The following is a 12,621-nucleotide window of genomic DNA, read 5'->3' as shown; positions in this document are numbered from 1 at the left end:
AACAGAATTTCTAAATTGAAGTTTTAATGGTTAGTTTCTTGTTAAACTGAAGCCAACACGTTTCACAACATTTGAGGTTAAAATTTGGCTTCATCAGGGCTTATAAAAAGGCCGAACAAGAAATGTTAACTCTGTAGTCCATGGTAAATGCTTCTCACTAAACTTCTCAGAAAATCGATGTAAAACTGCATTGGAAGAACAATTAGATTTATTCTCAAAATAAGCCACTGAATCTGCCTTCAGTACTCGACTTGGGCAAAGGCTGGTAGGGGCTCTATGACACAGAGGTATAACAGCGGGTCCACATCTGCGTTTCCCTCCAGTTTTGACTCTGCTACTGATATATGGTGAAAGACTACTTCTTGAATCAGTCTAGTTCTTCCAGTAGTTTCACTGGTTTAGCAGAACAGGAAATGTGCTTTTTACCTTGCAATATGGATACTTTATTGTTCGCTCACAGTTGTTCCCTAAGATCTGCTCTTTCTACATTCTGCATTCCTGCTTGGTTCTGCCTCCAGCCTGACGAAAGTTTTAAAAGAAATATAATTGTTAGATGCTTTCTTCTGGAAGCTGTTTTCAGCTGGCTCTCGATTCTTCTGAGTTTAAGCCTTTTTTTTAAACAACCTGGAGCTTCAGCAGGGCCTTAGTCATTGCAGGCCTTATCTTTGAATCAAACAAGGAGAACTAGGTGCTCTATGAAGAAGATTGTCACCTGACAGTCTTGACAGATTGTAATGCCCTAAAACAGTGGTTCCCAACCTATGGTCCGATGACCTTTGGAGGTCCGCAAAGCCTCCTCAGGGGGTCCATGACTGCTTAGAAAATTAAATATTATGAACAGATTAGGTCCCCGGCTTTCAGTAATGAGTCAGTGGGGGGGGGTCCCCTGATTCCAATAGTGAATCAATGGGGGTCCCTGGGTTCCAGTAATTATAAAGTGGGGGTCCAGAGTAGTCGAAAGGTTGGGAACCACTGCCCTAAAAGTTCACTTCCCGAAATTGAAAAGAATCAAGTGTAAAAGTTACAAGCAGCAGTAAACTGTTGCCTAGGCCCGCCTCACCCTCCACTTCCTTGGGACTGGTTCTCCGACCAGTCTAGACGCTTCCAGACCTGACCACGTGCCTTGAGGCCTGTGCCTTACACCTCGAAGCCCATGCCTTGCTCCTCCTGCAGCCTCCTTTCGCTCTCGCTCCCACTCGCGGTCCATGCACCCTCTATCAGGGCCTGTGCCAGAGCAGGCAATTAAAACGATCTTTTGTTTTATTTGTCTGCTTCTGGCACAGCCAGTGGGGTGACGCTCCTTTGCCATAGCGAAGGAGCCGCCCCTGCATGTGCCTCTCTTTTGTTCCCTTCCCTCCACCTTTGTGCTTCTCTTTGCACCTTTTCTGCTTTCAGCCTTTGTTTCCTCTTGTGCCGCTCTCATCCTCTCTCGTCACGCTTGCTCCTTCAGGTCCACACAGCCCCCTGACATCTTCCAGTGCTTTTTCTCCTCCCGCTCCATACGTGCTTTCCCACATATTCTTGCTTCTTCCTGCGTGTTAGACCTGTCAGCCTCAGGGTGGTCTTTCCCAAACTTTTTGCTTTCTTCTTCCATTTATGCTGATCTTGTTTTTGGTAGGACTGTGTGCACCTACTAAAGTGTTTGTGCTCTCCACTTTACACATGGTAAAATTGGCTTACACCCAATTGGCACATTTAATTACTTGTAAGTCCCTAGTAATGTGGCGCTACATGTACTCAGGATCTGCAAATTAAATGCTACTAGTGGCCCTGCAACACTTAATTTGCCACCCATTTAAGTCGCCCTTTTAAACTGTCTCAGCCCAGCCATTGAAGCCTGTGCGGGCAGTTTTAAACTACCATTTCGACCTGGCAAAATAAATCTTTTGTCAGACCTAAACCTTCCATTTTAATGCATATGTCACCCCTAGGGTAGGCCCTGCACAGCCCAGCGGACGGGGTGCGGTGTATTTAAAAAGTTGGACATGTACCTTTAAGTTTTGCATATTCTGGGATTGAAAAACTCATAATTTCATTTTTCACCACTATGAGGCCTACCTCTCTCATAGGAAAACTTTAGGTTGCCTTATTACATTTAGTAAATGCTAGCCTTTGAGTGGGAACATGTAGACATTTCATGTTTGATGTCAGAGAAAGTGTAATTAAAATCCTCTTTAATGGTAAAGTTGGATTTTAAGTTACAGTTTTAAATGCTGTTTTTGGAAAGTTGGCATTTTCCTGTCCTAACTATTTGGTGCCTACAGCCTGTTCCTGGGTCACAGGACTGGATGTAGTTGACAGTTGAACTTTGTTTATTTCTCCCAGGCAGCCACATAATAGAGGGTTTAGGTATTCCTTGATGGGCCCTCAGCTGGCAGTATGGGGTGGAGGCACAGCTGGGCACAGGCCCATTTGCAACTGATTAGGCTTGGCCCTGCTTTCACACAAAGGACTTGTCACCACTGCATTGTTCATGCAGCCAGCTTTGAGCCAGGGCAGCAGCGGCAGGGATCTTCAAGGACCTCAAAGAGAATTCTCTAGAAACTTCTCCTACTTCAAAGTGGGCACCATGTATAAATATTGAACCCTCAGGGCCAACTCTTCAGTACACTCCTGGACCTGTGGATACTACAGAAGAAGGACTGCTGTGCTGCTTGCTGAGAAGGAAGACTGGACCTTCACCCTCCAAGCCAGCCTGAAGCAATTCCGAGAGTCAGTCAACAGACCTCCCGTTTTGAGCTACAGAGACATAACAAGGTCTACAGGCCACCTGCAATTGCCCAGCTGACCTTCTGCCTGGACCTGCAACTGGACCTGCCTGAGCCCTGCTGGCCTCCGCTGTAGGGAATTCCTGATCCCCAAGTAGTGCCCCTCAAGTCCTGGACCCTTGGTGTGGCCTCAGTTGAGTTCTCCTGAAGTTTTAGGCTCTTTGCAAATGTGCCTGTCATGCCAGGATAATGACGCCTGCGCTGCCCCCCAACATGAAGTTCCAGCGAACCTGACTCTTCACACAACAGTGACCTCCAGTGACACACGGCAGCATGAGACCTACACTTTGTGATACAGAATCGACAGCTCAGGGTGACTGCCAACGCAAAGCTCCAGCTCTACCATCTGTGACGCCCAACAGAATCTTAATGCTATAGTGATGATCGTCCGTGATGCCCGGCCTGCTCTTTGCGCCACATCGATGAACATCCACCACCCTTGCCGTTCTCCTCGCGGCCCCTCCCACTGCGAATGGAACTCATCAGGCTGGACTTAAGAGGTAACTCTTTCAGCTGGACTAATCTGGTCTCTATATCTGCCCCGTGCGCCATCACAGTTGGCTTCAACTTGTGACTTTCACACAGTCTTGCACGACCAGGTGACCATAAGTAAAGCTTTGCGCTTTTAGGTGCTTTACACCTGAATTTTTTTTAATTGCATATCTCCGGTTCTACTGATTGGATTTTGGGAATTTCGGTGTCAAATGATTTATTAAATTGTACTCTATTTTTCTAAATTGGTGTGGGAATTTTCTTATGTTGTGTTTTCACTGTATTATTGCTTGAGGTACTGCATAAATACTTTACACATTGCCTCTAAGTTAAGCCTGACTGCTTTAGTGACAAGCTACCAGAGGGCCAAGGGCAGGTTAACTTGGGGTTTGTTTGTGTTTGACGCTGACAGAGATTGTGGTTCCTGCCTGAGTAGGTTTTTACCCTCCCCAATCAGTAACCCAATTTCCAACGCAGTGTCTTCTTCCTGCCCATTCTAGCCCTGCCTACAACCTCCGCGCTCCTTTCCCCTCCCTTAATGGCAGCTGCTGCTCATATGGACTGCTTGCGGACCAAAAGCAAGCCCGTCTGCACCCAGACCGCACCGAGTGCCACAACCCATGGTCTGTTCAGCCGCCGCTGCTACACAGCTGCTACCCTCCATTTGCTCGACCCAAGATGCATAACAACCCTTTGCTGCTGCTCCACTCTGCACTGTAGAACCTTTCTCCTGCTTCCACTGCTGATTCACTTACAGCGTCTCACCTGCACACATCACCTGTACTCACACACCCACACCGCTCACCCAGACTATCACCTAACAATATGCCACTCAAGAATCTCTTCAAATGCCTGTGTGCATGCTCCTCAACACCTGCTCGCTCAGCAAACATGCCTCCTCAGCAACAGCGCAGCAAACCTTCTCTTCCTGACAAAAACTTACCTGAACCCAACGTCGCCTCCTGACATTGCCATGGACATCCTGGCAGGCTACACAATCATATGCCAAGACTGTCTTTCCAAACCTGGAGGGGACTGACAATTATCTACAAAGACACCGCCAAATACGCTACAACCACAGGCTCAGACACCCCATTCATGGAACACATGCACTTCAGCCTCCATACAAATGACAGCTTCACCCTGAAAGGTATCCTAGTATGCAGACCACTCGGGCCATGAACCAGCTTCAGCAACCTCACCTCTGACTTCATCGTTCCCCTCACCATCAACTCCAAGGACTTCATAACACTCAGTGACCTCAATTTCCAACTAGAGGGCCCCACAGACCCCTGCTCAACAGACATCCTTGATACCCTGAACAACATCGAACTCTCCCAGCTCATCACTGATCCTACACACATAGCATAACACACTCTGAATCTAGTACTTACCACCAGCAACAACAGTAAATACAACTCCTCATCTCGGCTCACATGGACTGACCACTCCATTGTACACTTTCAAATCTTTACACCGCAAGCCAAAGAGCCCACAAGAATCAATCTGCTCAGCCAAAACTGGAAAAAAATAACAGAAGCTGACTGGTGCAATGCTTTGAAGTACACCCACCCAACACCACCAACAACTAGACAAGGATATCACTTACTTCAAGAATTGGATCAATACCTGTGCAGTGTCACTCGCATCCATCAAACTTCATAGACAGCACAGAACCAACAAACAAGCCAAATTGTACACAGATGATCTCCAGGAAACCAAATGACACCGCAAACAGCTGGAAAAAAAATAGGGAACCAACCATGAAGCCAATGCCAGAACTACGCTAGCTTGCAATCAGGCACTACCACCATCTCCTGAGAGATACCAAGAGAAGAGCCCTTACTGAACTTATCAAGGCCAGCTCCAGCAGCTGCAAAGAGATCTTCTCTATCGTCCAGGAGTTCACCACCTCAAAGACCACAGGCAACTTTTATCACCCCATCTCAGGAACTCTATGACAACCTATCCAACTTTGAGAGCAAAATCAAAAAGATCTACTGTAACTTTGCACAACAACCCAACCCTAAGGAACTCATCGCCAACTTGACCACTGCCAACCTAGACACTCCCCTAACCAACTGGAATACTCTCACGGAGGAAGACACCACATCAATCATAAAAACACTCCACTCCAGGGCCCCAACTGACCCTTGCCCCATCACATATATAACATGGGAGGACCAGACATCAGCAAAATCCTCACCAACATCATCAACTTCTCTGTCAAATCAGCCACCTTCCTGAAGACTGGAAACAAACAGCAGTCACCGCCCTGCTAAAAAAAACATCGGCTGACCCCAGCGAGATGAGCAACTATGTCCCATCTCCCTGCTTCCTTACCCAGCAAAAACAATAGAGAAGACAATCAACAAACAACTTACTAACCACCTCGAACTTCACAACCTACTCGACCACACCCAGTCGGGTTTTCAAAGCAACCACAATACAGAGACAGCACTCATTACAGCCACAGATGAGATCTGTGCCATACTGGAAAAGGGAGAAACTGCCACTCTCATCCTGCTTGATCTCTCAGCTGCTTTTGACACAGTATCACACTAAACTCATATCAGAAGACTGCATTTGCTCCTTCCTCCCAGGGAGAACACAGAGAGTCAGACTATCACCCTAAATATGGGAACCCAAGAACTTGGCCTGCGGAGTCTCCCAGGGATTATCACTCAGCCCCAACATGGCATCTCCATCATGTCCTATGCCAATGACACCCAACTCGTTCTACCAATGTCCGACTAGTTCAACCTTGAGAACAAACTTCGCTGAATGCATGATCAACGTAGCAGACTGGGAGAAAGACAATCGCCTGAAACACAACTCCTATACAATGGAAGTTTTACAAGCATTCTAGATTACGGCAATGCACTCTTTGCCAGATTCACCAACCACCTCCTCTACCATCTCCAGACCATCAAGAACACTGTGGCAAGACTCATCCTACACCTTCCATGGCACACCCACATCACACCACATCTCAGAGAGCACCACTGTCTCCCCATATAGATATGATGCCAATTCAAACTTCTCACACATGCATTCAAGGCATTGCACATCATAGGACCTGCATACCTTAACAACCGCCTTCACTTCCACCAACCCACCAGAAACCTACGCTCAGCCACACTGTCTCTCACATGCACACCATGTATTTACAAAAGCAGAACAGGAGATCTGGTATTCTCCCACATTGCACTCAAAACCTGGAATGACCTACACATCAGGGCCTCCTCCTCACTTCTTGAATTCTGCAAGAATCTAAAGGCCTGCCTCTTCGACTAATTCCTCAAGATTAGCTCACTCTTGACATCCTATGTGTATACACCCGCTCCAGCACCTGGATTTCCTACCAGGTGATAAACCGCACTCTACAAATTTATACAACATAACAGCATAACATAAACACTTTAACCACTTAGATGTAAGCCCGTACCACAGAAAATGCCTAGCACCAGTCTTCTTTGGCTGTATTATAGCAAGGACCCTTGGATCCTCCTCTGGCTGGCTTGCCTAAGTTAAAGTTTGATGACAGCCCTGGTACCTGTAAAGAATGTCTGGTTATATCTACAGTACACTTCACTTTTGTATTTCATATTTATGCCACTGACTGATCTAAAGTGAGGGTCACTTAGTAACGTGACTGGAAATGCATTGGCTTGGACCACACCCATGGTTTACACAGGAAAGTCCATTATTGGATGATTATGCTTCCTTCCGAAGAGCCTGGAAGAATAATTTTGACCAACAGAGTCAACAGTTGTCGACCCAAGCCAATCTGTTAGAAATATATCAGAGATCTAGTAACTTAAAAACATACACAGCTAGGTCCAATGTTTGGGCTAGGAAAACGTAGCCATCAGTTTCAACTCTATTTTCAATCTTTAGGAAAGGCTTAAAGGACAAACTGAAAGACAAATTGGCTTGTATCTACTGACCTGCCACTTCGGTAGAATACATTTCTTTAACCTTGCAGATTGAGAGCCAAATCCGGAAGAGAAGGCAACAAAAGTGAAAGTCCAAAGACAGAATCAGTACAGTCTTCTTATAGGAGTTCTATTCCTCTTCACAGGAGGCTTCAGTTCTCCTGAAGTAGAGCCCATGGACTTAGGTTTGGTCTCCCCTGTTTAAAGAAGAGAAAAAGAGACAATGTAGATTGGAACCTCAACTCCAGTGGGCAGGAATATCATCCAATTTCAGATTGCTGTGTCAGACCCAAGTGAATAAAGGGAAGCAAGAAGGTACATCCTTAGTGCAGAGGAAGGTAGAGAGTAGCAAATTCAATACGTTGCCTTAAATAAATTAACTTTAGACAAGTACTGGATTCTATTGTTCTGTTCTCCACCATAAAATAAGATAAGCAACAAAAAACAGTTCCTTGATAATTGGATGTGGGGCCTCTGGAAACTATATAGATCTTTTCTGATAAAACAAATTACATTCCTGGTTGAAGCAGTAGATAGAACACCAATATCTTTGAGAGCTTTGGTGTGTCAAACCTTACCCCTAAGGTTGCAAATATTGAAACATGAGGAGGAAGTTTATTTTGACCTGATAGCTACTGCTCAATATCCCATCATTTTAGGACTGACTCTACATAAATCCTATGTAAATTGGACAGCCAAAACCTTGTTTTTGGAGTATGAATTTTATTTTGTGTTCTGCATTGCAGGACTAGTCAAGAATCTGCTCCATCTGTATGAACTTCATCTGCAGCAAGATTATCAGACACCTTAGCCCAAATTCAATCAGTTCTTTTAAAATGTCTCAAATGTTATTAACTTTTTTTCTGAATCTAAGAGCAAGTCTTTGCTGCCACCTGGGTCTTGTGATTGTGCAATCCATTAGGTTCCAATCTCCACAGTTTCTTTTGGAAGGATTTACTCTCTCTTTCAAATGGAACGCCAGGCCTTACACGATTATTTGGTTATGAACATGCACAATTATCTGATAGTACCATCCAAGTCATCCACTGGAGATTCCCTGTTCTTTGTCCCTTAGAAATGTTCCAAAAAACTACATCCTGGTATTGATTACAGGGGATTAAATGAAATTACAGTAAAGTATTGATATCCTCTTTCACTAATCGCAGACATTTTGGATGCAGTTCTGGGGACTAACATTTGTACCAAACTGGACCTAATGGAGGCTTATCTCCTGTAAAGAATCAGGAAAGGCGATGAATGGAATACTGCCTCAGAACTCCCATGGGGCAGTTTGAATATTGTCTGATGCCTTTTGGTTTAAGTAATGCCATTTTCAAAGATTGATGTACTCAATTTTTGCTGATGTGGTGTTCCACTCTGTGGTAATTTATCTGGATGATTTTTTTATATTTTCCAAAGATTCAGAACAACATGAGTGTCCTGTGAAAGAGGTCTTATCTTGGCTCAGACAAAACATTTTGATAGCCAAGATTGTTAAATAATGTTCATTCCTCAAGCCAGGAATATGTTTGCTAATTGCCTATGGAGAATTTTCCCCCAAGATTAAAATGTGACTTCTAAACAGAAGATTTACATCCAGGGAAACTTTGTTAATAATACTTCTCTGTCTGTTTTTGTTGAAGTGGTAAAAAGTGAGACTAAAGGTCAGATCTGTCTAAATATTCTTTATCAGAAGATTTTAGTGAAAGACTGTTTAATCTTTGTCGATCATTTATTATTCATTCAATCCAAAAGGCTTCAAAAGACTGCTACCAACCTGTCAGAACCCACTGTTGTCTGGTCATTAAAGTCAGACAACCACTCAAGAACTTGTAAACAGGACATTGTGGCGGCCATCTGCACACAAGGATATTGTCAAATACGTTCAGACCACTAGGGTTGTTAAGGAGGAAACTTTAGCTAAGCACACATTCTTACAGTCATTACAAATACATAGACAACATTGGGAGATAATTTCCTAGGACTTTATTATAGCCCTGTTCAAGTCTCACACATGTACTACCGTCTTGATGGTGGTAGATATTTTCCTCTAGATGGCTCATTTTATAGCTTTTTGGAAGATTCCCATAGGTTCTCTACCAGCAAGTACCTTTGAGTCCAAAGTAGCAAGATTACATGGACTACCTGTGAAAGTTGTCTCAAACAGACAATTTTATGTTTTAAAATTTTTGTGCTAAATTGTCATCCCCAGACAATCACCTAGACTTAGAGGTTGAATAAGAAAAGAATATCTGCACTGCTGTGGTAATATCACTCAGTCTGATTGTAAGTCTTGTTATATTTTCACACATTTTATGAGTCCCTGTGTCGGTCCTTGTAAGGAAGTATTGTTAATTCTCCAGGTACATGTTCTGGTCTGCTTTTCTAGTGGTGATCCCTAGGAGATACAATTGCGGTTTCATCAAATTTATGTTTTGTTCAGTATCCCATAGAATTATTTTAATAATGATTTGATTCAGGCTTTCTGTTATGTACTGTAGCACTGATTTTTGCACGGTGGTTTCTTCTCCCATCTTCAAAAACTAGCAGTTTTTCTCAGCACTCAGTCTTGAGTACCTATCAATTAGTGCTAACATGTATTGTCTAAATCAGGCTTCTCAAACAAGTAGCGCGTGAGCTACTCATAGCTCTCCAGCTACCCATAAGTAGCTCTCCTATGGGCAGCCAAGCCTATGATATGACTGTTGAGTCCCACAGGATATTCCTTGACAATGGTGCATCCTTATAAAGCCATGACCAACTTACAACTCATACTTGAAACAGAATCTTTGTGTCTTTGAGAAACTTCTCTTAGTTGTATTTGATCCACTATGATGCTAAAGTTCCTACCCTCCTTGAAATACTTCCATTTTCTAAATGCCCAATACACCGCAAGGTCTTCCCTACCTGTTATTGAATAATTAGCATGTCTCCTCTCAAGCTTCTTGGAATGCAGGTTATGTTTTTTCAACGCTCCTTCCATCTCACAGTAATACTTGTCTTAATCCTTTTGAGTGGCATCTATCAAACTCAACTTTATTTTTGAGTAATCCTCTTAAATGTTTTGATATACTGGCAAAGTTTGGTACAAATATTTTGCAATGCCTATATATTTAACTCACTCATCTTTATTTTCTTTTGCCAACATGTCACGATTTGATTTCACTAAACGTTCTTTTGGTTTATTTCTTAATCCTGCCAATTTAAGTACTGAATAATGTGTCATACTCTTGCTGAATGTCTATTTTTTCTTCAACGTTAACCCATTATTTGTGGTCTAAATAGTCCTTGCCTTATCTTTCCAGTGTGCTCCTTTTCACCCCTTCCTTAAATTAATAGATTGTCTTAATACACCTTAATTCCTGTGATGCCATTCCAAAAACTTTTTATCGCCCTCTGAAAGACGGATGCTGCTGCGAAAGAGCATCCTCAAAACTCTTAAAGTTCCAGTGGGTTTTACAAATCCATCAGATCTCTAGAGTCCTCTTGTAACCTCACCCTGATACATTTTTCCAAGTTTCTTTGTAAATACAGTCTGACAGACTTTCACAGCTCCCTTGGCAAGTACACGTATGAATCAACTTACCAGCACAAGCAAGAAAGACCTCTGCATTTACCACGACTTGCCTGGAAATAACGTGTATTGGATAAAGATCATTTCTGTCATGGACTGCCAAGATTATATTTATTAATACGTTCTAGAGCCCCATTCCCCGAAAGGTGGACACACGCAGGAATTCAATGCCATAAAATGTAAAAGGCTTTATTAAATGCTAAAGCCCTGTTCCATTGCAGATCATATGCATGAGCCTTATTATGATCTGTGATCCGTAACCATTGGAAAGGGCTACTTTTTAACACACAACTACAAAGAACGGTGATTAACTTCTTCAGAGTTAGGCCCTCATTACAACATTGGCGGTAAAAGGCACTTACCGCTGTGCAGAAGACCGCCAATACACCGCCGTGGCCACGGAATTCCGCCACAGCTATTATGACACACAGCTCGGAATCCGCCGAAATTCAGACACCCACACAACACCGCCACACCAAAGGTCAGTGATAAACTGGCGGAAACCAATCCTCCACCTCCACGCCAACAGAAACACGCCCATGCTATTACGACCCACGAATCCACGCGGCGGTCTTTTAACCGCGGTATTCCATTGGCGGTACACACCGCCGCGCTCAAAATACACACACATCTCCAAAACACCGCCACATTGGACAATTACAAATACACACACCTGATACACATACACACACCACTCCCACACACCCAACACAATATAAAACACACACCCACATCACCCACAAACCCCTACGACCAAAAAATCACGAACGAAGGCCAGAGAGAGAGCACAGAATAGACAACCCCATCACACAGAGGCATACAACACCATCACCCAAACAACATCCACGCACAAATCACCACACACCACTACACTCACCACACTCATCACCACATACACCACCCCACACATCACACACACCACCCCATGTCACGCCAAAGACACCCCCGCTTCTCCGAGGAGGAGCTCAGGGTCATGGTGGAGGAAATCGTCCGGGTAGAGCCACAGCTATTTGGCTCACAGGCACAGCACACATCAATAGCCAGGAAGATGGAGTTATGGCGCAGAATAGTGGACAGGGTGAACGCCGTGGGACAGCACCCAAGAAATAGGGAGGACATCAGGAAGAGGTGGAACGACCTACGGGGGAAGGTGCGTTCAACGTTCTCCAGGCACAACATAGCGGTGCAGCGGACTGGCGGCGGACCCCCACCTCCTCCCCCACAACTAACAACATGGGAGGAGCAAGTCTTGACCATCATGCATCCAGAGGGCCTCGGAGGAGTCGGTGGAGGATGGGACACTGGTAAGTCAATTCGTAACTATCATATCCCCCACCCTACCTGCATGATATCACACTCCCCCACCCTCACCCCCTCCCCTGTCACTCCAAATCCTCACTAATCTACCCATAACACAAACCACCCATCCCAACACCAAGCCCTGCATGACACAACTAAGCATGGACACCTCTCACTAAAGCATGCCCACTGCACATACCCAGAACACACCTTTAACCATCATCACACAAACCCACACACAGGAATGCTTGCACTGGGGTACACAAACACCCACCCATTGCACACCATTACACACACACATGCAATAATCATGCTCTTATGCCCCTGGAGGAACACGAAGGACCGTCACCACACCAGAGGGTCCAGACAACACCACTCCACCCCCAGAAGAGGCCCACAGTGACGAGAGCAGCTCTGCCCTACTGGATCCTGATGACCAGCCCGGACCATCGTGGGCCTCGGGACAGTCGGTTCCCCTTGCACAGGCACAGCCCAACACCGACCTTCCACCCTCTGGTAACACCAGCACAGCACCCACCCAGCGGGCCCA

Source organism: Pleurodeles waltl, chromosome 4_2 (genome assembly GCF_031143425.1).
Source record: "Pleurodeles waltl isolate 20211129_DDA chromosome 4_2, aPleWal1.hap1.20221129, whole genome shotgun sequence".
NCBI lineage: Eukaryota > Metazoa > Chordata > Amphibia > Caudata > Salamandridae > Pleurodeles > Pleurodeles waltl.
Note: the sequence above shows the minus strand (reverse complement) of the source record.